The sequence below is a fragment of the Amblyomma mixtum genome, chromosome 10 (genome assembly GCF_055824585.1).
Source record: "Amblyomma mixtum isolate Tamu chromosome 10, ASM5582458v1, whole genome shotgun sequence".
Lineage (NCBI taxonomy): Eukaryota > Metazoa > Arthropoda > Arachnida > Ixodida > Ixodidae > Amblyomma > Amblyomma mixtum.
The window spans coordinates 36160469-36184876 of NC_143021.1; positions in this window are offsets into that span (position 1 = coordinate 36160469).

Genomic DNA, 24408 nt, shown 5'->3' on the forward strand with positions numbered 1-24408 from the left:
TTTGGAGTTTCGGAGTTTCGCAGTTTTGGAGTTTTGGAGTTTTGGAGTTTTGGAGTTTTGGAGTTTCGGAGTTTTGGAGTTTTGGAGTTTTGGAGTTTCGGAGTTTTGGAGTTTTGGAGTTTCGGAGTTTTGGAGTTTTGGAGTTTTGGAGTTTTGGAGTTTCGGAGTTTTGGAGTTTCGCAGTTTTGGAGTTTTGGAGTTTTGGAGTTTTGGAGTTTCGGAGTTTTGGAGTTTTGGAGTTTTGGAGTTTTGGAGTTTCGGAGTTTTGGAGTTTTGGAGTTTTGGAGTTTTGGAGTTTTGGAGTTTCGCAGTTTTGGAGTTTTGGAGTTTTGGAGTTTTGGAGTTTTGGAGTTTCGCAGTTTTGGAGTTTTGGAGTTTTGGAGTTTTTGAGTTTTGGAGTTACGGAGTTTTGGAGTTTTGGAGTTTTGGAGTTTCGGAGTTTTGGAGTTTCGGAGTTTTGGAGTTTTGGAGATTTGGAGTTTCGGAGTTTTGGAGTTTCGGAGTTTTGGAGTTTCGGAGTTTTGGAGTTTTGGAGTTTCGGAGTTTTGGAGTTTTGGAGTTTTGGAGTTTTGGAGTTTCGCAGTTTTGGAGTTTTGGAGTTTTGGAGTTTTTGAGTTTTGGAGTTACGGAGTTTTGGAGTTTTGGAGTTTTGGAGTTTCGGAGTTTTGGAGTTTCGGAGTTTTGGAGTTTTGGAGTTTTGGAGTTTCGGAGTTTTGGAGTTTTGGAGTTTTGGAGTTTCGGAGTTTGGAGTTTTGGAGTTTCGGAGTTTTGGTGTTTCGGAGTTTTGGAGTTTTGGAGTTTCGGAGTTTTGGAGTTTTAGAGTTTTGGAGTTTTGGAGTTTCGCAGTTTTGGAGTTTTGGAGTTTCGGAGTTTTGGAGTTTTGGAGTTTTGGAGTTTCGCAGTTTTGGAGTTTTGGAGTTTCGGAGTTTTGGAGTTTTGGAGTTTTGGAGTTTTGGAGTTTCGGAGTTTTGGAGTTTTGGACTTTTGGAGTTTTGGAGTTTCGGAGTTTTGGAGTTTCGCAGTTTTGGAGTTTTGGAGTTTTGGAGTTTTGGAGTTTTGGAGTTTCGGAGTTTTGGAGTTTTGGAGGTTTGGAGTTTTGGAGTTTCGGAGTTTTGGAGTTTTGGAGTTTTGGAGTTTTGGAGTTTCGGAGTTTTGGAGTTTTGGAGTTTTGGAGTATTGGAGTTTTGGAGTTTCGGAGTTTTGGTGTTTCGGAGTTTTGGAGTTTTGGAGTTTTGGAGTTTCGGAGTTTTGGAGTTTTGGAGTTTTGGAGTTTTGGAGTTTCGCAGTTTTGGAGTTTTGGAGTTTTGGAGTTTTGGAGTTTCGCAGTTTCGCTGTTTTGGAGTTTTGGAGTTTTGGAGTTTAGGAGTTTTGGAGTTTCGGAGTTTTGGAGTTTTGGAGTTTTGGAGTTTTGGAGTTTCAGAGTTTCGGAGTTTTGGAGTTTTGGAGTTTTGCAGTTTTGGAGTTTCGGAGTTTTGGAGTTTTGGAGTTTTGGAGTTTCGGAGTTTTGGAGTTTTGGAGTTTTGGAGTATTGGAGTTTTGGAGTTTCGGAGTTTTGGTGTTTCGGAGTTTTGGAGTTTTGGAGTTTTGGAGTTTCGGAGTTTTGGAGTTTTGGAGTTTTGGAGTTTTGGAGTTTCGCAGTTTTGGAGTTTTGGAGTTTTGGAGTTTTGGAGTTTTGGAGTTTTGGAGTTTTGGAGTTTCGGAGTTTTGGAGTTTTGGAGTTTTGGAGTTTTGGAGTTTTGGAGTTTCGGAGTTTTGGAGTTTTGGAGTTTTGGAGTTTTGGAGTTTCGCAGTTTTGGAGTTCTGGAGTTTTGGAGTTTTTGAGTTTTGGAGTTACGGAGTTTTGGAGTTTTGGAGTTTTGGAGTTTTGGAGTTTTGGAGTTTTGGAGTTTCGGAGTTTTGGAGTTTTGGAGTTTTGGAGTTTTGGAGTTTCGGAGTTTTGGAGTTTGGAGTTTTGGAGTTTTGGAGTTTCGGAGTTTTGGAGTTTTGGAGTTTTGGAGTATTGGAGTTTCGGAGTTTTGGAGTTTTGGAGTTTTGGAGTTTCGGAGTTTCGGAGTTTTGGAGTTTTGGAGTTTCGGAGTTTCGGAGTTTTGGAGTTTAGGAGTTTCGGAGTTTTGGAGTTTTGGAGTTTTGGAGTTTCGGAGTTTTGGAGTTTCGGAGTTTCGGAGTATTGGAGTTTTGGAGTTTTGGAGCTTTGGAGTTTCGGAGTTTTGGAGTATTGGAGTTTTGGAGTTTCGGAGTTTTGGAGTTTTGGAGTTTTCGAGTTTTGGAGTTTCGGTGTTTCGGAGTTTCGGAGTTTTGGAGTTTTGGAGTTTAGGAGTTTCGGAGTTTTGGAGTTTTGGAGTTTTGGAGTTTCGGAGTTTTGGAGTTTCGGAGTTTTAGAGTTTTGGAGTTTTGGAGTTTTGGAGTTTGGAGTTTTGGAGTTTCGGAGTTTTGGAGTTTTGGAGTTTTGGAGTTTCGGAGTTTCGGAGTTTTGGAGTTTTGGAGTTTTGGAGTTTTGGAGTTTTGGAGTTTCGGAGTTTCGGAGTTTCGGAGTTTCGGAGTTTTGGAGTTTTGGAGTTTTGGAGTTTTGGAGTTTTGGAGTTTTGGAGTTTCGGAGTTTCGGAGTTTTGGAGTTTTGGAGTTTTGGAGTTTTGGAGTTTTGGAGTTTTGGAGTTTTGGAGTTTCGGAATTTTGGAGTTTTGGAGTTTTGGAGTTTTGGAGTTTTGGAGTTTCGGAGTTTTGGAGTTTTGGAGTTTTGGAGTATTGGAGTTTTGGAGTTTCGGAGTTTTGGTGTTTCGGAGTTTTGGAGTTTTGGAGTTTTGGAGTTTCGGAGTTTCGGAGTTTTGGAGTTTTGGAGTTTTGGAGTTTCGGAGTTTTGGAGTTTCGGAGTTTTGGAGTATTGGAGTTTTGGAGTTTCGGAGTTTTGGAGTTTTGGAGTTTTGGAGTTTTGGAGTTTCGGTGTTTCGGAGTTTCGGAGTTTCGGAGTTTTGGAGTTTTGGAGTTTTGGAGTTTCGGAGTTTTGGAGTTTCGGAGTTTTAGAGTTTTGGAGTTTTGGAGTTTTGGAGTTTTGGAGTTTTGGAGTTTTGGAGTTTTGGAGTTTCGGAGTTTTGGAGTTTTGGAGTTTTGGAGTTTCGGAGTTTCGGAGTTTTGGAGTTTTGGAGTTTTGGAGTTTCGGAGTTTCGGAGTTTCGGAGTTTCGGAGTTTTGGAGTTTTGGAGTTTTGGAGTTTTGGAGTTTTGGAGTTTCGGAGTTTCGGAGTTTTGGAGTTTTGGAGTTTTGGAGTTTCGGAGTTTTGGAGTTTTGGAGTTTTGGAGTTTTGGAGTTTTGGAGTTTCGGAGTTTTGGAGTTTCGGAGTTTTGGAGTTTTGGAGTTTTGGAGTATTGGAGTTTCGGAGTTTTGGAGTTTTGGAGTTTTGGAGTTTCGGAGTTTCGGAGTTTTGGAGTTTTGGAGTTTCGGAGTTTCGGAGTTTCGGAGTTTCGGAGTTTTGGAGTTTTGGAGTTTTGGAGTTTCGGAGTTTTGGAGTTTTGGAGTTTCGGAGTTTTGGAGTTTCGGAGTTTTGGAGTTTTGGAGTTTCGGAGTTTTGGAGTTTTGGAGTTTTGGAGTTTTGGAGTTTCGCAGTTTTGGAGTTTTGGAGTTTTGGAGTTTCGGAGTTTTGGAGTTTTGGAGTTTTGGAGTTTTGGAGTTTTGGAGTTTCGGAGTTTTGGAGTTTCGGAGTTTTAGAGTTTCGGAGTTTTGGAGTTTTGGAGTTTCGGAGTTTTGGAGTTTCGGAGTTTCGGAGTTTCGGAGTTTTGGAGTTTTGGAGTTTTGGAGTTTCGGAGTTTTGGAGTTTCGGAGTTTTGGAGTATTGGAGTTTTGGAGTTTCGGAGTTTTGGAGTTTTGGAGTTTTGGAGTTTTGGAGTTTCGGTGTTTCGGAGTTTCGGAGTTTCGGAGTTTTGGAGTTTTGGAGTTTTGGAGTTTCGGAGTTTTGGAGTTTCGGAGTTTTAGAGTTTTGGAGTTTTGGAGTTTTGGAGTTTTGGAGTTTTGGAGTTTTGGAGTTTTGGAGTTTCGGAGTTTTGGAGTTTTGGAGTTTTGGAGTTTCGGAGTTTTTGAGTTTTGGAGTTACGGAGTTTTGGAGTTTTGGAGTTTTGGAGTTTCGGAGTTTTGGAGTTTCGGAGTTTTGGAGTTTTGGAGTTTTGGAGTTTCGGAGTTTTGGAGTTTTGGAGTTTTGGAGTTTCGGAGTTTGGAGATTTGGAGTTTCGGAGTTTTGGTGTTTCGGAGTTTTGGAGTTTTGGAGTTTCGGAGTTTTGGAGTTTTAGAGTTTTGGAGTTTTGGAGTTTCGCAGTTTTGGAGTTTTGGAGTTTCGGAGTTTTGGAGTTTTGGAGTTTTGGAGTTTCGCAGTTTTGGAGTTTTGGAGTTTCGGAGTTTTGGAGTTTTGGAGTTTTGGAGTTTTGGAGTTTCGGAGTTTTGGAGTTTTGGACTTTTGGAGTTTCGGAGTTTTGGAGTTTTGGAGTTTCGCAGTTTTGGAGTTTTGGAGTTTTGGAGTTTTGGAGTTTTGGAGTTTTGGAGTTTCGGAGTTTTGGAGTTTTCGAGTTTTGGAGTTTTGGAGTTTTGGAGTTTCGCAGTTTTGGTGTTTTGGAGTTTTGGAGTTTTGGAGTTTCGGAGTTTTGGAGTTTTGGAGTTTTGGAGTATTGGAGTTTTGGAGTTTCGGAGTTTTGGTGTTTCGGAGTTTTTGAGTTTTGGAGTTTTGGAGTTTCGGAGTTTCGGAGTTTTGGAGTTTCGGAGTTTTGGAGTTTTGGAGTTTAGGAGTTTCGGAGTTTTGGAGTTTTGGAGTTTTGGAGTTTCGGAGTTTTGGAGTTTCGGAGTTTCGGAGTATTGGAGTTTTGGAGTTTTGGAGTTTTGGAGTTTCGGAGTTTTGGAGTATTGGAGTTTTGGAGTTTCGGAGTTTTGGAGTTTTGGAGTTTTGGAGGTTTGGAGTTTCGGTGCTTCGGAGTTTCGGAGTTTTGGAGTTTTGGAGTTTAGGAGTTTCGGAGTTTTGGAGTTTTGGAGTTTTGGAGTTTCGGAGTTTTGGAGTTTCGGAGTTTTAGAGTTTTGGAGTTTCGGAGTTTTGGAGTTTTGGAGTTTTGGAGTTTCGGAGTTTCGGAGTTTCGGAGTTTCGGAGTTTTGGAGTTTTGGAGTTACGGAGTTTTGGAGTTTTGGAGTTTTGGAGTTTTGGAGTTTTGGAGTTTTGGAGTTTTGGAGTTTCGGAGTTTTGGAGTTTTGGAGTTTTGGAGTTTTGGAGTTTCGGAGTTTTGGAGTTTTGAGTTTTGGAGTTTTGGAGTTTCGGAGTTTTGGAGTTTTGGAGTTTTGGAGTATTGGAGTTTCGGAGTTTTGGAGTTTTGGAGTTTTGGAGTTTCGGAGTTTCGGAGTTTTGGAGTTTTGGAGTTTCGGAGTTTCGGAGTTTTGGAGTTTAGGAGTTTCGGAGTTTTGGAGTTTTGGAGTTTTGGAGTTTCGGAGTTTTGGAGTTTCGGAGTTTCGGAGTATTGGAGTTTTGGAGTTTTGGAGCTTTGGAGTTTCGGAGTTTTGGAGTATTGGAGTTTTGGAGTTTCGGAGTTTTGGAGTTTTGGAGTTTTCGAGTTTTGGAGTTTCGGTGTTTTGGAGTTTTGGAGTTTTGGAGTTTTGGAGTTTCGGAGTTTTGGAGTTTTGGAGTTTTGGAGTTTTGGAGTTTTGGAGTTTCGCAGTTTTGGAGTTTTGGAGTTTTGGAGTTTTTGAGTTTTGGAGTTACGGAGTTTTGGAGTTTTGGAGTTTTGGAGTTTTGGAGTTTTGGAGTTTCGGAGTTTCGGAGTTTTGGAGTTTTGGAGTTTTGGAGTTTTGGAGTTTCGGAGTTTCGGAGTTTTGGAGTTTTAGAGTTTTGGAGTTTTGGAGTTTCGCAGTTTTGGAGTTTTGGAGTTTCGGAGTTTTGGAGTTTTGGAGTTTTGGAGTTTCGCAGTTTTGGAGTTTTGGAGTTTCGGAGTTTTGGAGTTTTGGAGTTTTGGAGTTTTGGAGTTTCGGAGTTTTGGAGTTTTGGACTTTTGGAGTTTTGGAGTTTCGGAGTTTTGGAGTTTCGCAGTTTTGGAGTTTTGGAGTTTTGGAGTTTTGGAGTTTCGGAGTTTTGGAGTTTTGGAGTATTGGAGTTTTGGAGTTTCGGAGTTTTGGAGTTTTGGAGTTTTGGAGTTTTGGAGTTTCGGTGTTTCGGAGTTTCGGAGTTTTGGAGTTTTGGAGTTTAGGAGTTTCGGAGTTTTGGAGTTTTGGAGTTTTGGAGTTTCGGAGTTTTGGAGTTTCGGAGTTTTAGAGTTTTGGAGTTTTGGAGTTTTGGAGTTTTGGAGTTTTGGAGTTTTGGAGTTTTGGAGTTTCGGAGTTTTGGAGTTTTGGAGTTTTGGAGTTTCGGAGTTTCGGAGTTTTGGAGTTTTGGAGTTTTGGAGTTTCGGAGTTTCGGAGTTTCGGAGTTTCGGAGTTTTGGAGTTTTGGAGTTTTGGAGTTTTGGAGTTTTGGAGTTTTGGAGTTTCGGAGTTTCGAAGTTTTGGAGTTTTGGAGTTTTGGAGTTTCGGAGTTTTGGAGTTTTGGAGTTTTGGAGTTTTGGAGTTTTGGAGTTTTGGAGTTTCGGAGTTTTGGAGTTTTGGAGTTTTGGAGTATTGGAGTTTTGGAGTTTCGGAGTTTTGGTGTTTCGGAGTTTTGGAGTTTTGGAGTTTTGGAGTTTCGGAGTTTCGGAGTTTTGGAGTTTTGGAGTTTCGGAGTTTTGGAGTTTCGGAGTTTTGGAGTATTGGAGTTTTGGAGTTTCGGAGTTTTGGAGTTTTGGAGTTTTGGAGTTTTGGAGTTTCGGTGTTTCGGAGTTTCGGAGTTTCGGAGTTTTGGAGTTTTGGAGTTTTGGAGTTTCGGAGTTTTGGAGTTTCGGAGTTTTAGAGTTTTGGAGTTTTGGAGTTTTGGAGTTTTGGAGTTTTGGAGTTTTGGAGTTTCGGAGTTTTGGAGTTTTGGAGTTTTGGAGTTTCGGAGTTTCGGAGTTTTGGAGTTTTGGAGTTTTGGAGTTTCGGAGTTTCGGAGTTTCGGAGTTTCGGAGTTTTGGAGTTTTGGAGTTTTGGAGTTTTGGAGTTTTGGAGTTTTGGAGTTTCGGAGTTTTGGAGTTTTGGAGTTTCGCAGTTTTGGAGTTTTGGAGTTTTGGAGTTTTGGAGTTTCGGAGTTTCGCAGTTTTGGAGTTTTGGAGTTTTGGAGTTTTGGAGTTTTGGAGTTTCGGAGTTTTGGAGTTTTGGAGTTTTGGAGTTTCGGAGTTTTGGAGTTTTGGAGTTTCGGAGTTTTGGAGTTTTGGAGTTTTGGAGTTTTGGAGTTTCGGAGTTTTGGAGTTTCGCAGTTTTGGAGTTTTGGAGTTTTGGAGTTTTGGAGTTTCGGAGTTTTGGAGTTTTGGAGTTTTGGAGTTTCGGAGTTTTGGAGTTTTGGAGTTTTGGAGTTTTGGAGTTTTGGAGTTTCGCAGTTTTGGAGTTTTGGAGTTTTGGAGTTTTGGAGTTTTGGAGTTTCGCAGTTTTGGAGTTTTGGAGTTTTGGAGTTTTTGAGTTTTGGAGTTACGGAGTTTTGGAGTTTTGGAGTTTTGGAGTTTCGGAGTTTTGGAGTTTCGGAGTTTTGGAGTTTTGGAGTTTTGGAGTTTCGGAGTTTTGGAGTTTTGGAGTTTTGGAGTTTCGGAGTTTTGGAGTTTTGGAGTTTCGGAGTTTTGGTGTTTCGGAGTTTTGGAGTTTTGGAGTTTTGGAGTTTCGGAGTTTTGGAGTTTTGGAGTTTCGGAGTTTTGGAGTTTTGGAGTTTCGCAGTTTTGGAGTTTTGGAGTTTTGGAGTTTTGGAGTTTTAGAGTTTCGGAGTTTTGGAGTTTTGGAGTTTTGGAGTTTTGGAGTTTCGCAGTTTTGGTGTTTTGGAGTTTTGGAGTTTTGGAGTTTCGGAGTTTTGGAGTTTTGGAGTTTTGGAGTATTGGAGTTTTGGAGTTTCGGAGTTTTGGTGTTTCGGAGTTTTGGAGTTTTGGAGTTTTGGAGTTTCGGAGTTTCGGAGTTTTGGAGTTTTGGAGTTTTGGAGTTTCGGAGTTTTGGAGTATTGGAGTTTTGGAGTTTCGGAGTTTTGGAGTTTTGGAGTTTTGGAGTTTTGGAGTTTCGGTGTTTCGGAGTTTCGGAGTTTTGGAGTTTTGGAGTTTAGGAGTTTCGGAGTTTTCGAGTTTTGGAGTTTTGGAGTTTCGGAGTTTTGGAGTTTCGGAGTTTCGGAGTTTCGGAGTTTTGGAGTTTTGGAGTTTTGGAGTTTTGGAGTTTTGGAGTTTCGCAGTTTTGGAGTTTTGGAGTTTTGGAGTTTTGGAGTTTTGGAGTTTCGCAGTTTTGGAGTTTTGGAGTTTTTGAGTTTTGGAGTTACGGAGTTTTGGAGTTTTGGAGTTTTGGAGTTTTGGAGTTTCGGAGTTTTGGAGTTTCGGAGTTTTGGAGTTTTGGAGTTTTGGAGTTTCGGAGTTTTGGAGTTTTGGAGTTTTGGAGTTTTGGAGTTTCGGAGTTTTGGAGTTTTGGAGTTTCGGAGTTTTGGTGTTTCGGAGTTTTGGAGTTTTGGAGTTTTGGAGTTTCGGAGTTTTGGAGTTTTGGAGTTTCGGAGTTTTGGAGTTTTGGAGTTTCGCAGTTTTGGAGTTTTGGAGTTTTGGAGTTTTGGAGTTTTGGAGTTTTGGAGTTTTCGAGTTTTGGAGTTTTGGAGTTTTGGAGTTTCGCAGTTTTGGTGTTTTGGAGTTTTGGAGTTTTGGAGTTTCGGAGTTTTGGAGTTTTGGAGTTTTGGAGTATTGGAGTTTTGGAGTTTCGGAGTTTTGGTGTTTCGGAGTTTTTGAGTTTTGGAGTTTTGGAGTTTCGGAGTTTCGGAGTTTTGGAGTTTTGGAGTTTTGGAGTTTCGGAGTTTTGGAGTTTCGGAGTTTTGGAGTATTGGAGTTTTGGAGTTTCGGAGTTTTGGAGTTTTGGAGTTTTGGAGTTTTGGAGTTTCGGAGTTTTGGAGTTTTGGAGTTTTGGAGTATTGGAGTTTTGGAGTTTCGGAGTTTTGGTGTTTCGGAGTTTTGGAGTTTTGGAGTTTCGGAGTTTTGGAGTTTTGGAGTTTTGGAGTTTTGGAGTTTCGCAGTTTTGGAGTTTTGGAGTTTTGGAGTTTTGGAGTTTTGGAGTTTTGGAGTTTTGGAGTTTTGGAGTTTCGGAGTTTTGGAGTTTTGGAGTTTTGGAGTTTTGGAGTTTCGGAGTTTTGGAGTTTTGGAGTTTTGGAGTTTTGGAGTTTTGGAGTTTCGCAGTTTTGGAGTTTTGGAGTTTTGGAGTTTTTGAGTTTTGGAGTTACGGAGTTTTGGAGTTTTGGAGTTTTGGAGTTTTGGAGTTTTGGAGTTTTGGAGTTTCGGAGTTTTGGAGTTTTGGAGTTTTGGAGTTTTGGAGTTTCGGAGTTTTGGAGTTTTGAGTTTTGGAGTTTTGGAGTTTCGGAGTTTTGGAGTTTTGGAGTTTTGGAGTATTGGAGTTTCGGAGTTTTGGAGTTTTGGAGTTTTGGAGTTTCGGAGTTTCGGAGTTTTGGAGTTTTGGAGTTTCGGAGTTTCGGAGTTTTGGAGTTTAGGAGTTTCGGAGTTTTGGAGTTTTGGAGTTTTGGAGTTTTGGAGTTTCGGAGTTTTGGAGTTTCGGAGTTTCGGAGTATTGGAGTTTTGGAGTTTTGGAGTTTTGGAGTTTCGGAGTTTTGGAGTATTGGAGTTTTGGAGTTTCGGAGTTTTGGAGTTTTGGAGTTTTGGAGTTTTGGAGTTTCGGTGTTTCGGAGTTTCGGAGTTTTGGAGTTTTGGAGTTTAGGAGTTTCGGAGTTTTGGAGTTTTGGAGTTTTGGAGTTTCGGAGTTTTGGAGTTTCGGAGTTTTAGAGTTTTGGAGTTTTGGAGTTTTGGAGTTTTGGAGTTTTGGAGTTTTGGAGTTTCGGAGTTTTGGAGTTTTGGAGTTTTGGAGTTTCGGAGTTTCGGAGTTTTGGAGTTTTGGAGTTTTGGAGTTTCGGAGTTTCGGAGTTTCGGAGTTTCGGAGTTTTGGAGTTTTGGAGTTTTGGAGTTTTGGAGTTTTGGAGTTTTGGAGTTTCGGAGTTTCGGAGTTTTGGAGTTTTGGAGTTTTGGAGTTTCGGAGTTTTGGAGTTTTGGAGTTTTGGAGTTTTGGAGTTTTGGAGTTTCGGAGTTTTGGAGTTTTGGAGTTTTGGAGTATTGGAGTTTTGGAGTTTCGGAGTTTTGGTGTTTCGGAGTTTTGGAGTTTTGGAGTTTTGGAGTTTCGGAGTTTCGGAGTTTTGGAGTTTTGGAGTTTTGGAGTTTCGGAGTTTTGGAGTTTCGGAGTTTTGGAGTATTGGAGTTTTGGAGTTTCGGAGTTTTGGAGTTTTGGAGTTTTGGAGTTTTGGAGTTTCGGTGTTTCGGAGTTTCGGAGTTTCGGAGTTTTGGAGTTTTGGAGTTTTGGAGTTTCGGAGTTTTGGAGTTTCGGAGTTTTAGAGTTTTGGAGTTTTGGAGTTTTGGAGTTTTGGAGTTTTGGAGTTTCGGAGTTTTGGAGTTTTGGAGTTTTGGAGTTTCGGAGTTTCGGAGTTTTGGAGTTTTGGAGTTTTGGAGTTTCGGAGTTTCGGAGTTTCGGAGTTTCGGAGTTTTGGAGTTTTGGAGTTTTGGAGTTTTGGAGTTTTGGAGTTTTGGAGTTTCGGAGTTTCGGAGTTTTGGAGTTTTGGAGTTTTGGAGTTTCGGAGTTTTGGAGTTTTGGAGTTTTGGAGTTTTGGAGTTTTGGAGTTTCGGAGTTTTGGAGTTTCGGAGTTTTGGAGTTTTGGAGTTTTGGAGTATTGGAGTTTCGGAGTTTTCGAGTTTTGGAGTGTTGGAGTTTCGGAGTTTCGGAGTTTTGGAGTTTTGGAGTTTCGGAGTTTCGGAGTTTCGGAGTTTCGGAGTTTTGGAGTTTTGGAGTTTTGGAGTTTCGGAGTTTTGGAGTTTTGGAGTTTCGGAGTTTTGGTGTTTCGGAGTTTTGGAGTTTTGGAGTTTCGGAGTTTTGGAGTTTTAGAGTTTTGGAGTTTTGGAGTTTCGCAGTTTTGGAGTTTTGGAGTTTCGGAGTTTTGGAGTTTTGGAGTTTTGGAGTTTCGCAGTTTTGGAGTTTTGGAGTTTCGGAGTTTTGGAGTTTTGGAGTTTTGGAGTTTTGGAGTTTCGGAGTTTTGGAGTTTTGGACTTTTGGAGTTTTGGAGTTTCGGAGTTTTGGAGTTTCGCAGTTTTGGAGTTTTGGAGTTTTGGAGTTTTGGAGTTTTGGAGTTTCGGAGTTTTGGAGTTTTGGAGGTTTGGAGTTTTGGAGTTTCGGAGTTTTGGAGTTTTGGAGTTTTGGAGTTTTGGAGTTTCGGAGTTTTGGAGTTTTGGAGTTTTGGAGTATTGGAGTTTTGGAGTTTCGGAGTTTTGGTGTTTCGGAGTTTTGGAGTTTTGGAGTTTTGGAGTTTCGGAGTTTTGGAGTTTTGGAGTTTTGGAGTTTTGGAGTTTCGCAGTTTTGGAGTTTTGGAGTTTTGGAGTTTTGGAGTTTCGCAGTTTCGCAGTTTTGGAGTTTTGGAGTTTTGGAGTTTAGGAGTTTTGGAGTTTCGGAGTTTTGGAGTTTTGGAGTTTTGGAGTTTCGGAGTTTTGGAGTTTTGGAGTTTTGGAGTTTCGGAGTTTTGGAGTTTTGGAGTTTCGCAGTTTTGGAGTTTTGGAGTTTTGGAGTTTTGGAGTTTCGGAGTTTCGCAGTTTTGGAGTTTTGGAGTTTTGGAGTTTTGGAGTTTATGAGTTTTGGAGTTTTGGAGTTTCGGAGTTTTGGAGTTTTGGAGTTTTGGAGTTTTGGAGTTTTGGAGTTTCGGAGTTTTGGAGTTTTGGACTTTTGGAGTTTCGGAGTTTTGGTGTTTTGGAGTTTCGGAGTTTTGGAGTTTCGGAGTTTTGGAGTTTTGGAGTTTTGGAGTTTCGGAGTTTCGGAGTTTTGGAGTTTTGGAGTTTCGGAGTTTCGGAGTTTTGGAGTTTAGGAGTTTCGGAGTTTTGGAGTTTTGGAGTTTTGGAGTTTCGGAGTTTTGGAGTTTCGGAGTTTCGGAGTATTGGAGTTTTGGAGTTTTGGAGTTTTGGAGTTTCGGAGTTTTGGAGTATTGGAGTTTTGGAGTTTCGGAGTTTTGGAGTTTTGGAGTATTGGAGTTTTGGAGTTTCGGAGTTTTGGAGTTTTGGAGTTTTGGAGTTTTGGAGTTTCGGTGTTTCGGAGTTTCGGAGTTTTGGAGTTTTGGAGTTTAGGAGTTTCGGAGTTTTGGAGTTTTGGAGTTTTGGAGTTTCGGAGTTTTGGAGTTTCGGAGTTTTAGAGTTTTGGAGTTTTGGAGTTTTGGAGTTTTGGAGTTTTGGAGTTTCGGAGTTTTGGAGTTTTGGAGTTTTGGAGTTTCGGAGTTTCGGAGTTTTGGAGTTTTGGAGTTTTGGAGTTTTGGAGTTTTGGAGTTTTGGAGTTTTGGAGTTTCGGAGTTTCGGAGTTTTGGAGTTTTGGAGTTTTGGAGTTTCGGAGTTTTGGAGTTTTGGAGTTTTGGAGTTTTGGAGTTTTGGAGTTTCGGAGTTTTGGAGTTTTGGAGTTTTGGAGTATTGGAGTTTTGGAGTTTCGGAGTTTTGGTGTTTCGGAGTTTTGGAGTTTTGGAGTTTTGGAGTTTCGGAGTTTCGGAGTTTTGGAGTTTTGGAGTTTTGGAGTTTCGGAGTTTTGGAGTTTCGGAGTTTTGGAGTATTGGAGTTTTGGAGTTTCGGAGTTTTGGAGTTTTGGAGTTTTGGAGTTTTGGAGTTTCGGTGTTTCGGAGTTTCGGAGTTTCGGAGTTTTGGAGTTTTGGAGTTTTGGAGTTTCGGAGTTTTGGAGTTTCGGAGTTTTAGAGTTTTGGAGTTTTGGAGTTTTGGAGTTTTGGAGTTTCGGAGTTTTGGAGTTTTGGAGTTTTGGAGTTTCGGAGTTTCGGAGTTTTGGAGTTTTGGAGTTTTGGAGTTTCGGAGTTTCGGAGTTTCGGAGTTTCGGAGTTTTGGAGTTTTGGAGTTTTGGAGTTTTGGAGTTTTGGAGTTTTGGAGTTTCGGAGTTTCGGAGTTTTGGAGTTTTGGAGTTTTGGAGTTTCGGAGTTTTGGAGTTTTGGAGTTTTGGAGTTTTGGAGTTTTGGAGTTTCGGAGTTTTGGAGTTTCGGAGTTTTGGAGTTTTGGAGTTTTGGAGTATTGGAGTTTCGGAGTTTTCGAGTTTTGGAGTTTTGGAGTTTCGGAGTTTCGGAGTTTTGGAGTTTTGGAGTTTCGGAGTTTCGGAGTTTCGGAGTTTCGGAGTTTTGGAGTTTTGGAGTTTTGGAGTTTCGGAGTTTTGGAGTTTTGGAGTTTCGGAGTTTTGGAGTTTCGGAGTTTTGGAGTTTTGGAGTTTCGGAGTTTTGGAGTTTTGGAGTTTTGGAGTTTTGGAGTTTCGCAGTTTTGGAGTTTTGGAGTTTTGGAGTTTTTGAGTTTTGGAGTTACGGAGTTTTGGAGTTTTGGAGTTTTGGAGTTTCGGAGTTTTGGAGTTTCGGAGTTTTGGAGTTTTGGAGTTTTGGAGTTTCGGAGTTTTGGAGTTTTGGAGTTTTGGAGTTTCGGAGTTTGGAGTTTTGGAGTTTCGGAGTTTTGGTGTTTCGGAGTTTTGGAGTTTTGGAGTTTCGGAGTTTTGGAGTTTTAGAGTTTTGGAGTTTTGGAGTTTCGCAGTTTTGGAGTTTTGGAGTTTCGGAGTTTTGGAGTTTTGGAGTTTTGGAGTTTCGCAGTTTTGGAGTTTTGGAGTTTCGGAGTTTTGGAGTTTTGGAGTTTTGGAGTTTTGGAGTTTCGGAGTTTTGGAGTTTTGGACTTTTGGAGTTTTGGAGTTTCGGAGTTTTGGAGTTTCGCAGTTTTGGAGTTTTGGAGTTTTGGAGTTTTGGAGTTTTGGAGTTTCGGAGTTTTGGAGTTTTGGAGGTTTGGAGTTTTGGAGTTTCGGAGTTTTGGAGTTTTGGAGTTTTGGAGTTTTGGAGTTTCGGAGTTTTGGAGTTTTGGAGTTTTGGAGTATTGGAGTTTTGGAGTTTCGGAGTTTTGGTGTTTCGGAGTTTTGGAGTTTTGGAGTTTTGGAGTTTCGGAGTTTTGGAGTTTTGGAGTTTTGGAGTTTTGGAGTTTCGCAGTTTTGGAGTTTTGGAGTTTTGGAGTTTTGGAGTTTCGCAGTTTCGCAGTTTTGGAGTTTTGGAGTTTTGGAGTTTAGGAGTTTTGGAGTTTCGGAGTTTTGGAGTTTTGGAGTTTTGGAGTTTCGGAGTTTTGGAGTTTTGGAGTTTCGCAGTTTTGGAGTTTTGGAGTTTTGGAGTTTTGGAGTTTCGGAGTTTCGCAGTTTTGGAGTTTTGGAGTTTTGGAGTTTTGGAGTTTATGAGTTTTGGAGTTTCGGAGTTTTGGTGTTTTGGAGTTTCGGAGTTTTGGAGTTTTGGAGTTTTGGAGTTTTGGAGTTTTGGAGTTTCGGAGTTTTGGAGTTTTGGACTTTTGGAGTTTTGGAGTTTCGGAGTTTTGGAGTTTCGCAGTTTTGGAGTTTTGGAGTTTCGGAGTTTTGGAGTTTTGGAGGTTTGGAGTTTTGGAGTTTCGGAGTTTTGGAGTTTTGGAGTTTTGGAGTTTTGGAGTTTTGGAGTTTCGGAGTTTTGGAGTTTTGGAGTTTTGGAGTATTGGAGTTTTGGAGTTTCGGAGTTTTGGTGTTTCGGAGTTTTGGAGTTTTGGAGTTTTGGAGTTTCGGAGTTTTGGAGTTTTGGAGTTTTGGAGTTTTGGTTTCGCAGTTTTGGAGTTTTGGAGTTTTGGAGTTTTGGAGTTTCGCAGTTTCGCAGTTTTGGAGTTTTGGAGTTTTGGAGTTTAGGAGTTTTGGAGTTTCGGAGTTTTGGAGTTTTGGAGTTTTGGAGTTTCGGAGTTTTGGAGTTTTGGAGTTTCGCAGTTTTGGAGTTTTGGAGTTTTGGAGTTTTGGAGTTTCGGAGTTTCGCAGTTTTGGAGTTTTGGAGTTTTGGAGTTTTGGAGTTTCGGAGTTTTGGAGTTTTGGAGTTTTGGAGTTTCGGAGTTTTGGAGTTTTGGAGTTTCGGAGTTTTGGAGTTTTGGAGTTTTGGAGTTTTGGAGTTTCGGAGTTTTGGAGTTTCGCAGTTTTGGAGTTTTGGAGTTTTGGAGTTTTGGAGTTTCGGAGTTTTGGAGTTTTGGAGTTTTGGAGTTTTGGAGTTTCGGAGTTTTGGAGTTTTGGAGTTTTGGAGTTTTGGAGTTTCGCAGTTTTGGAGTTTTGGAGTTTTGGAGTTTTGGAGTTTTGGAGTTTTGGAGTTTCGCAGTTTTGGAGTTTTGGAGTTTTGGAGTTTTTGAGTTTTGGAGTTACGGAGTTTTGGAGTTTTGGAGTTTTGGAGTTTCGGAGTTTTGGAGTTTCGGAGTTTTGGAGTTTTGGAGTTTTGGAGTTTCGGAGTTTTGGAGTTTCGGAGTTTTGGAGTTTCGGAGTTTTGGAGTTTTGGAGTTTCGGAGTTTTGGAGTTTTGGAGTTTTGGAGTTTTGGAGTTTCGCAGTTTTGGAGTTTTGGAGTTTTGGAGTTTTTGAGTTTTGGAGTTACGGAGTTTTGGAGTTTTGGAGTTTTGGAGTTTCGGAGTTTTGGAGTTTCGGAGTTTTGGAGTTTTGGAGTTTTGGAGTTTCGGAGTTTTGGAGTTTTGGAGTTTTGGAGTTTCGGAGTTTGGAGTTTTGGAGTTTCGGAGTTTTGGTGTTTCGGAGTTTTGGAGTTTTGGAGTTTCGGAGTTTTGGAGTTTTAGAGTTTTGGAGTTTTGGAGTTTCGCAGTTTTGGAGTTTTGGAGTTTCGGAGTTTTGGAGTTTTGGAGTTTTGGAGTTTCGCAGTTTTGGAGTTTTGGAGTTTCGGAGTTTTGGAGTTTTGGAGTTTTGGAGTTTTGGAGTTTCGGAGTTTTGGAGTTTTGGACTTTTGGAGTTTTGGAGTTTCGGAGTTTTGGAGTTTCGCAGTTTTGGAGTTTTGGAGTTTTGGAGTTTTGGAGTTTTGGAGTTTCGGAGTTTTGGAGTTTTGGAGGTTTGGAGTTTTGGAGTTTCGGAGTTTTGGAGTTTTGGAGTTTTGGAGTTTTGGAGTTTCGGAGTTTTGGAGTTTTGGAGTTTTGGAGTTTCGCAGTTTTGGAGTTTTGGAGTTTTGGAGTTTTGGAGTTTCGCAGTTTCGCTGTTTTGGAGTTTTGGAGTTTTGGAGTTTAGGAGTTTTGGAGTTTCGGAGTTTTGGAGTTTTGGAGTTTTGGAGTTTCGGAGTTTTGGAGTTTTGGAGTTTCGTAGTTTTGGAGTTTTGGAGTTTTGGAGTTTTGGAGTTTCGGAGTTTCGCAGTTTTGGAGTTTTGGAGTTTTGGAGTTTATGAGTTTTGGAGTTTCGGAGTTTTGGTGTTTTGGAGTTTCGGAGTTTCGGAGTTTTGGAGTTTTGGAGTTTTGGAGTTTCGGAGTTTTGGAGTTTTGGACTTTTGGAGTTTTGGAGTTTCGGAGTTTTGGAGTTTCGCAGTTTTGGAGTTTTGGAGTTTTGGAGTTTTGGAGTTTTGGAGTTTCGGAGTTTTGGAGTTTTGGAGGTTTGGAGTTTTGGAGTTTCGGAGTTTTGGAGTTTTGGAGTTTTGGAGTTTCGGAGTTTTGGAGTTTTGGAGTTTTGGAGTATTGGAGTTTCGGAGTTTCGGAGTTTTGGTGTTTCGGAGTTTTGGAGTTTTGGAGTTTTGGAGTTTCGGAGTTTTGGAGTTTTGGAGTTTTGGAGTTTTGGTTTCGCAGTTTTGGAGTTTTGGAGTTTTGGAGTTTTGGAGTTTTGGAGTTTCGCAGTTTCGCAGTTTTGGAGTTTTGGAGTTTTGGAGTTTAGGAGTTTTGGAGTTTCGGAGTTTTGGAGTTTTGGAGTTTTGGAGTTTCGGAGTTTTGGAGTTTTGGAGTTTCGCAGTTTTGGAGTTTTGGAGTTTTGGAGTTTTGGAGTTTCGGAGTTTCGCAGTTTTGGAGTTTTGGAGTTTTGGAGTTTTGGAGTTTCGGAGTTTTGGAGTTTTGGAGTTTTGGAGTTTCGGAGTTTTGGAGTTTTGGAGTTTCGGAGTTTTGGAGTTTTGGAGTTTTGGAGTTTTGGAGTTTCGGAGTTTTGGAGTTTCGCAGTTTTGGAGTTTTGGAGTTTTGGAGTTTTGGAGTTTCGGAGTTTTGGAGTTTTGGAGTTTTGGAGTTTTGGAGTTTCGGAGTTTTGGAGTTTTGGAGTTTTGGAGTTTTGGAGTTTTGGAGTTTCGCAGTTTTGGAGTTTTGGAGTTTTGGAGTTTTGGAGTTTTGGAGTTTCGCAGTTTTGGAGTTTTGGAGTTTTGGAGTTTTTGAGTTTTGGAGTTACGGAGTTTTGGAGTTTTGGAGTTTTGGAGTTTTGGAGTTTCGGAGTTTTGGAGTTTCGGAGTTTTGGAGTTTTGGAGTTTCGGAGTTTTGGAGTTTTGGAGTTTTGGAGTTTCGGAGTTTTGGAGTTTTGGAGTTTCGGAGTTTTGGTGTTTCGGAGTTTTGGAGTTTTGGAGTTTTGGAGTTTCGGAGTTTTGGAGTTTTGGAGTTTCGGAGTTTTGGAGTTTTGGAGTTTCGCAGTTTTGGAGTTTTGGAGTTTTGGAGTTTTGGAGTTTTAGAGTTTCGGAGTTTTGGAGTTTTGGAGTTTTGGAGTTTTGGAGTTTCGCAGTTTTGGTGTTTTGGAGTTTTGGAGTTTTGGAGTTTCGGAGTTTTGGAGTTTTGGAGTTTTGGAGTATTGGAGTTTTGGAGTTTCGGAGTTTTGGTGTTTCGGAGTTTTGGAGTTTTGGAGTTTTGGAGTTTCGGAGTTTCGGAGTTTTGGAGTTTTGGAGTTTTGGAGTTTCGGAGTTTTGGAGTATTGGAGTTTTGGAGTTTCGGAGTTTTGGAGTTTTGGAGTTTTGGAGTTTTGGAGTTTCGGTGTTTCGGAGTTTCGGAGTTTTGGAGTTTTGGAGTTTAGGAGTTTCGGAGTTTTCGAGTTTTGGAGTTTTGGAGTTTCGGAGTTTTGGAGTTTCGGAGTTTCGGAGTTTCGGAGTTTTGGAGTTTTGGAGTTTTGGAGTTTTGGAGTTTTGGAGTTTCGCAGTTTTGGAGTTTTGGAGTTTTGGAGTTTTGGAGTTTTGCAGTTTTGGAGTTTTGGAGTTTTTGAGTTTTGGAGTTACGGAGTTTTGGAGTTTTGGAGTTTTGGAGTTTCGGAGTTTTGGAGTTTCGGAGTTTTGGAGTTTTGGAGTTTTGGAGTTTCGGAGTTTTGGAGTTTTGGAGTTTTGGAGTTTTGGAGTTTTGGAGTTTCGGAGTTTTGGAGTTTTGGAGTTTCGGAGTTTTGGAGTTTCGGAGTTTTGGAGTTTTGGAGTTTCGGAGTTTTGGAGTTTTGGAGTTTCGGAGTTTTGGAGTTTCGCAGTTTTGGAGTTTTGGAGTTTTGGAGTTTTTGAGTTTTGGAGTTACGGAGTTTTGGAGTTTTGGAGTTTTGGAGTTTCGGAGTTTTGGAGTTTCGGAGTTTTGGAGTTTTGGAGTTTTGGAGTTTCGGAGTTTTGGAGTTTTGGAGTTTTGGAGTTTCGGAGTTTGGAGTTTTGGAGTTTCGGAGTTTTGGTGTTTCGGAGTTTTGGAGTTTTGGAGTTTCGGAGTTTTGGAGTTTTAGAGTTTTGGAGTTTTCGAGTTTCGCAGTTTTGGAGTTTTGGAGTTTCGGAGTTTTGGAGTTTTGGAGTTTTGGAGTTTCGCAGTTTTGGAGTTTTGGAGTTTCGGAGTTTTGGAGTTTTGGAGTTTTGGAGTTTTGGAGTTTCGGAGTTTTGGAGTTTTGGACTTTTGGAGTTTTGGAGTTTCGGAGTTTTGGAGTTTCGCAGTTTTGGAGTTTTGGAGTTTTGGAGTTTTGGAGTTTTGGAGTTTCGGAGTTTTGGAGTTTTGGAGGTTTGGAGTTTTGGAGTTTCGGAGTTTTGGAGTTTTGGAGTTTTGGAGTTTTGGAGTTTCGGAGTTTTGGAGTTTTGGAGTTTTGGAGTATTGGAGTTTTGGAGTTTCGGAGTTTTGGTGTTTCGGAGTTTTGGAGTTTTGGAGTTTTGGAGTTTCGGAGTTTTGGAGTTTTGGAGTTTTGGAGTTTTGGAGTTTCGCAGTTTTGGAGTTTTGGAGTTTTGGAGTTTTGGAGTTTCGCAGTTTCGCAGTTTTGGAGTTTTGGAGTTTTGGAGTTTAGGAGTTTTGGAGTTTCGGAGTTTTGGAGTTTTGGAGTTTTGGAGTTTCGGAGTTTTGGAGTTTTGGAGTTTCGCAGTTTTGGAGTTTTGGAGTTTTGGAGTTTTGGAGTTTCGGAGTTTCGCAGTTTTGGAGTTTTGGAGTTTTGGAGTTTTGGAGTTTATGAGTTTTGGAGTTTCGGAGTTTTGGTGTTTTGGAGTTTCGGAGTTTTGGAGTTTTGGAGTTTTGGAGTTTTGGAGTTTTGGAGTTTCGGAGTTTTGGAGTTTTGGACTTTTGGAGTTTTGGAGTTTCGGAGTTTTGGAGTTTCGCAGTTTTGGAGTTTTGGAGTTTTGGAGTTTTGGAGTTTTGGAGTTTCGGAGTTTTGGAGTTTTGGAGGTTTGGAGTTTTGGAGTTTCGGAGTTTTGGAGTTTTGGAGTTTTGGAGTTTTGGAGTTTTGGAGTTTCGGAGTTTTGGAGTTTTGGAGTTTTGGAGTATTGGAGTTTTGGAGTTTCGGAGTTTTGGTGTTTCGGAGTTTTGGAGTTTTGGAGTTTTGGAGTTTCGGAGTTTTGGAGTTTTGGAGTTTTGGAGTTTTGGTTTCGCAGTTTTGGAGTTTTGGAGTTTTGGAGTTTTGGAGTTTCGCAGTTTCGCAGTTTTGGAGTTTTGGAGTTTTGGAGTTTAGGAGTTTTGGAGTTTCGGAGTTTTGGAGTTTTGGAGTTTTGGAGTTTCGGAGTTTTGGAGTTTTGGAGTTTCGCAGTTTTGGAGTTTTGGAGTTTTGGAGTTTTGGAGTTTCGGAGTTTCGCAGTTTTGGAGTTTTGGAGTTTTGGAGTTTTGGAGTTTTGGAGTTTCGGAGTTTTGGAGTTTTGGAGTTTTGGAGTTTCGGAGTTTTGGAGTTTTGGAGTTTCGGAGTTTTGGAGTTTTGGAGTTTTGGAGTTTTGGAGTTTCGGAGTTTTGGAGTTTCGCAGTTTTGGAGTTTTGGAGTTTTGGAGTTTTGGAGTTTCGGAGTTTTGGAGTTTTGGAGTTTTGGAGTTTTGGAGTTTCGGAGTTTTGGAGTTTTGGAGTTTTGGAGTTTTGGAGTTTTGGAGTTTCGCAGTTTTGGAGTTTTGGAGTTTTGGAGTTTTGGAGTTTTGGAGTTTCGCAGTTTTGGAGTTTTGGAGTTTTGGAGTTTTTGAGTTTTGGAGTTACGGAGTTTTGGAGTTTTGGAGTTTTGGAGTTTCGGAGTTTTGGAGTTTCGGAGTTTTGGAGTTTTGGAGTTTTGGAGTTTCGGAGTTTTGGAGTTTCGGAGTTTTGGAGTTTCGGAGTTTTGGAGTTTTGGAGTTTCGGAGTTTTGGAGTTTTGGAGTTTTGGAGTTTTGGAGTTTCGCAGTTTTGGAGTTTTGGAGTTTTGGAGTTTTTGAGTTTTGGAGTTACGGAGTTTTGGAGTTTTGGAGTTTTGGAGTTTCGGAGTTTTGGAGTTTCGGAGTTTTGGAGTTTTGGAGTTTTGGAGTTTCGGAGTTTTGGAGTTTTGGAGTTTTGGAGTTTCGGAGTTTGGAGTTTTGGAGTTTCGGAGTTTTGGTGTTTCGGAGTTTTGGAGTTTTGGAGTTTCGGAGTTTTGGAGTTTTAGAGTTTTGGAGTTTTGGAGTTTCGCAGTTTTGGAGTTTTGGAGTTTCGGAGTTTTGGAGTTTTGGAGTTTTGGAGTTTCGCAGTTTTGGAGTTTTGGAGTTTCGGAGTTTTGGAGTTTTGGAGTTTTGGAGTTTTGGAGTTTCGGAGTTTTGGAGTTTTGGACTTTTGGAGTTTTGGAGTTTCGGAGTTTTGGAGTTTCGCAGTTTTGGAGTTTTGGAGTTTTGGAGTTTTGGAGTTTTGGAGTTTCGGAGTTTTGGAGTTTTGGAGGTTTGGAGTTTTGGAGTTTCGGAGTTTTGGAGTTTTGGAGTTTTGGAGTTTTGGAGTTTCGGAGTTTTGGAGTTTTGGAGTTTTGGAGTATTGGAGTTTTGGAGTTTCGGAGTTTTGGTGTTTCGGAGTTTTGGAGTTTTGGAGTTTTGGAGTTTCGGAGTTTTGGAGTTTTGGAGTTTTGGAGTTTTGGAGTTTCGCAGTTTTGGAGTTTTGGAGTTTTGGAGTTTTGGAGTTTCGCAGTTTCGCTGTTTTGGAGTTTTGGAGTTTTGGAGTTTAGGAGTTTTGGAGTTTCGGAGTTTTGGAGTTTTGGAGTTTTGGAGTTTTGGAGTTTTGGAGTTTCAGAGTTTCGGAGTTTTGGAGTTTTGGAGTTTTGCAGTTTTGGAGTTTCGGAGTTTTGGAGTTTTGGAGTTTTGGAGTTTCGGAGTTTTGGAGTTTTGGAGTTTTGGAGTATTGGAGTTTTGGAGTTTCGGAGTTTTGGTGTTTCGGAGTTTTGGAGTTTTGGAGTTTTGGAGTTTCGGAGTTTTGGAGTTTTGGAGTTTTGGAGTTTTGGAGTTTCGCAGTTTTGGAGTTTTGGAGTTTTGGAGTTTTGGAGTTTTGGAGTTTTGGAGTTTTGGAGTTTCGGAGTTTTGGAGTTTTGGAGTTTTGGAGTTTTGGAGTTTTGGAGTTTCGGAGTTTTGGAGTTTTGGAGTTTTGGAGTTTTGGAGTTTCGCAGTTTTGGAGTTCTGGAGTTTTGGAGTTTTTGAGTTTTGGAGTTACGGAGTTTTGGAGTTTTGGAGTTTTGGAGTTTTGGAGTTTTGGAGTTTTGGAGTTTCGGAGTTTTGGAGTTTTGGAGTTTTGGAGTTTTGGAGTTTCGGAGTTTTGGAGTTTGGAGTTTTGGAGTTTTGGAGTTTCGGAGTTTTGGAGTTTTGGAGTTTTGGAGTATTGGAGTTTCGGAGTTTTGGAGTTTTGGAGTTTTGGAGTTTCGGAGTTTCGGAGTTTTGGAGTTTTGGAGTTTCGGAGTTTCGGAGTTTTGGAGTTTAGGAGTTTCGGAGTTTTGGAGTTTTGGAGTTTTGGAGTTTCGGAGTTTTGGAGTTTCGGAGTTTCGGAGTATTGGAGTTTTGGAGTTTTGGAGCTTTGGAGTTTCGGAGTTTTGGAGTATTGGAGTTTTGGAGTTTCGGAGTTTTGGAGTTTTGGAGTTTTCGAGTTTTGGAGTTTCGGTGTTTCGGAGTTTCGGAGTTTTGGAGTTTTGGAGTTTAGGAGTTTCGGAGTTTTGGAGTTTTGGAGTTTTGGAGTTTCGGAGTTTTGGAGTTTCGGAGTTTTAGAGTTTTGGAGTTTTGGAGTTTTGGAGTTTGGAGTTTTGGAGTTTCGGAGTTTTGGAGTTTTGGAGTTTTGGAGTTTCGGAGTTTCGGAGTTTTGGAGTTTTGGAGTTTTGGAGTTTTGGAGTTTTGGAGTTTCGGAGTTTCGGAGTTTCGGAGTTTCGGAGTTTTGGAGTTTTGGAGTTTTGGAGTTTTGGAGTTTTGGAGTTTTGGAGTTTCGGAGTTTCGGAGTTTTGGAGTTTTGGAGTTTTGGAGTTTTGGAGTTTTGGAGTTTTGGAGTTTTGGAGTTTCGGAATTTTGGAGTTTTGGAGTTTTGGAGTTTTGGAGTTTTGGAGTTTCGGAGTTTTGGAGTTTTGGAGTTTTGGAGTATTGGAGTTTTGGAGTTTCGGAGTTTTGGTGTTTCGGAGTTTTGGAGTTTTGGAGTTTTGGAGTTTCGGAGTTTCGGAGTTTTGGAGTTTTGGAGTTTTGGAGTTTCGGAGTTTTGGAGTTTCGGAGTTTTGGAGTATTGGAGTTTTGGAGTTTCGGAGTTTTGGACTTTTGGAGTTTTGGAGTTTTGGAGTTTCGGTGTTTCGGAGTTTCGGAGTTTCGGAGTTTTGGAGTTTTGGAGTTTTGGAGTTTCGGAGTTTTGGAGTTTCGGAGTTTTAGAGTTTTGGAGTTTTGGAGTTTTGGAGTTTTGGAGTTTTGGAGTTTTGGAGTTTTGGAGTTTCGGAGTTTTGGAGTTTTGGAGTTTTGGAGTTTCGGAGTTTCGGAGTTTTGGAGTTTTGGAGTTTTGGAGTTTCGGAGTTTCGGAGTTTCGGAGTTTCGGAGTTTTGGAGTTTTGGAGTTTTGGAGTTTTGGAGTTTTGGAGTTTCGGAGTTTCGGAGTTTTGGAGTTTTGGAGTTTTGGAGTTTCGGAGTTTTGGAGTTTTGGAGTTTTGGAGTTTTGGAGTTTCGGAGTTTTGGAGTTTCGGAGTTTTGGAGTTTTGGAGTTTTGGAGTATTGGAGTTTCGGAGTTTTGGAGTTTTGGAGTTTTGGAGTTTCGGAGTTTCGGAGTTTTGGAGTTTTGGAGTTTCGGAGTTTCGGAGTTTCGGAGTTTCGGAGTTTTGGAGTTTTGGAGTTTTGGAGTTTCGGAGTTTTGGAGTTTTGGAGTTTCGGAGTTTTGGAGTTTCGGAGTTTTGGAGTTTTGGAGTTTCGGAGTTTTGGAGTTTTGGAGTTTTGGAGTTTTGGAGTTTCGCAGTTTTGGAGTTTTGGAGTTTTGGAGTTTTTGAGTTTTGGAGTTACGGAGTTTTGGAGTTTTGGAGTTTTGGAGTTTCGGAGTTTTGGAGTTTCGGAGTTTTGGAGTTTTGGAGTTTTGGAGTTTCGGAGTTTTGGAGTTTTGGAGTTTTGGAGTTTCGGAGTTTGGAGATTTGGAGTTTCGGAGTTTTGGTGTTTCGGAGTTTTGGAGTTTTGGAGTTTCGGAGTTTTGGAGTTTTAGAGTTTTGGAGTTTTGGAGTTTCGCAGTTTTGGAGTTTTGGAGTTTCGGAGTTTTGGAGTTTTGGAGTTTTGGAGTTTCGCAGTTTTGGAGTTTTGGAGTTTCGGAGTTTTGGAGTTTTGGAGTTTTGGAGTTTTGGAGTTTCGGAGTTTTGGAGTTTTGGACTTTTGGAGTTTTGGAGTTTCGGAGTTTTGGAGTTTCGCAGTTTTGGAGTTTTGGAGTTTTGGAGTTTTGGAGTTTTGGAGTTTCGGAGTTTCGGAGTTTTGGAGTTTTGGAGTTTTGGAGTTTTGGAGTTTTGGAGTTTTGGAGTTTTGGAGTTTTGGAGTTTCGGAGTTTCGGAGTTTTGGAGTTTTGGAGTTTTGGAGTTTCGGAGTTTTGGAGTTTTGGAGTTTTGGAGTTTTGGAGTTTCGGAGTTTTGGAGTTTCGGAGTTTTGGAGTTTTGGAGTTTTGGAGTATTGGAGTTTCGGAGTTTTGGAGTTTTGGAGTTTTGGAGTTCCGGAGTTTTGGAGTTTTGGAGTTTTGGAGTTTTGGAGTTTCGCAGTTTTGGAGTTTTGGAGTTTTGGAGTTTTGGAGTTTTGGAGTTTTGGAGTTTTGGAGTTTTGGAGTTTCGGAGTTTTGGAGTTTCGGAGTTTTGGAGTTTTGGAGTTTCGGAGTTTTGGAGTTTTGGAGTTTTGGAGTTTCGGAGTTTTGGAGTTTTGGAGTTTCGGAGTTTTGGTGTTTCGGAGTTTTGGAGTTTTGGAGTTTT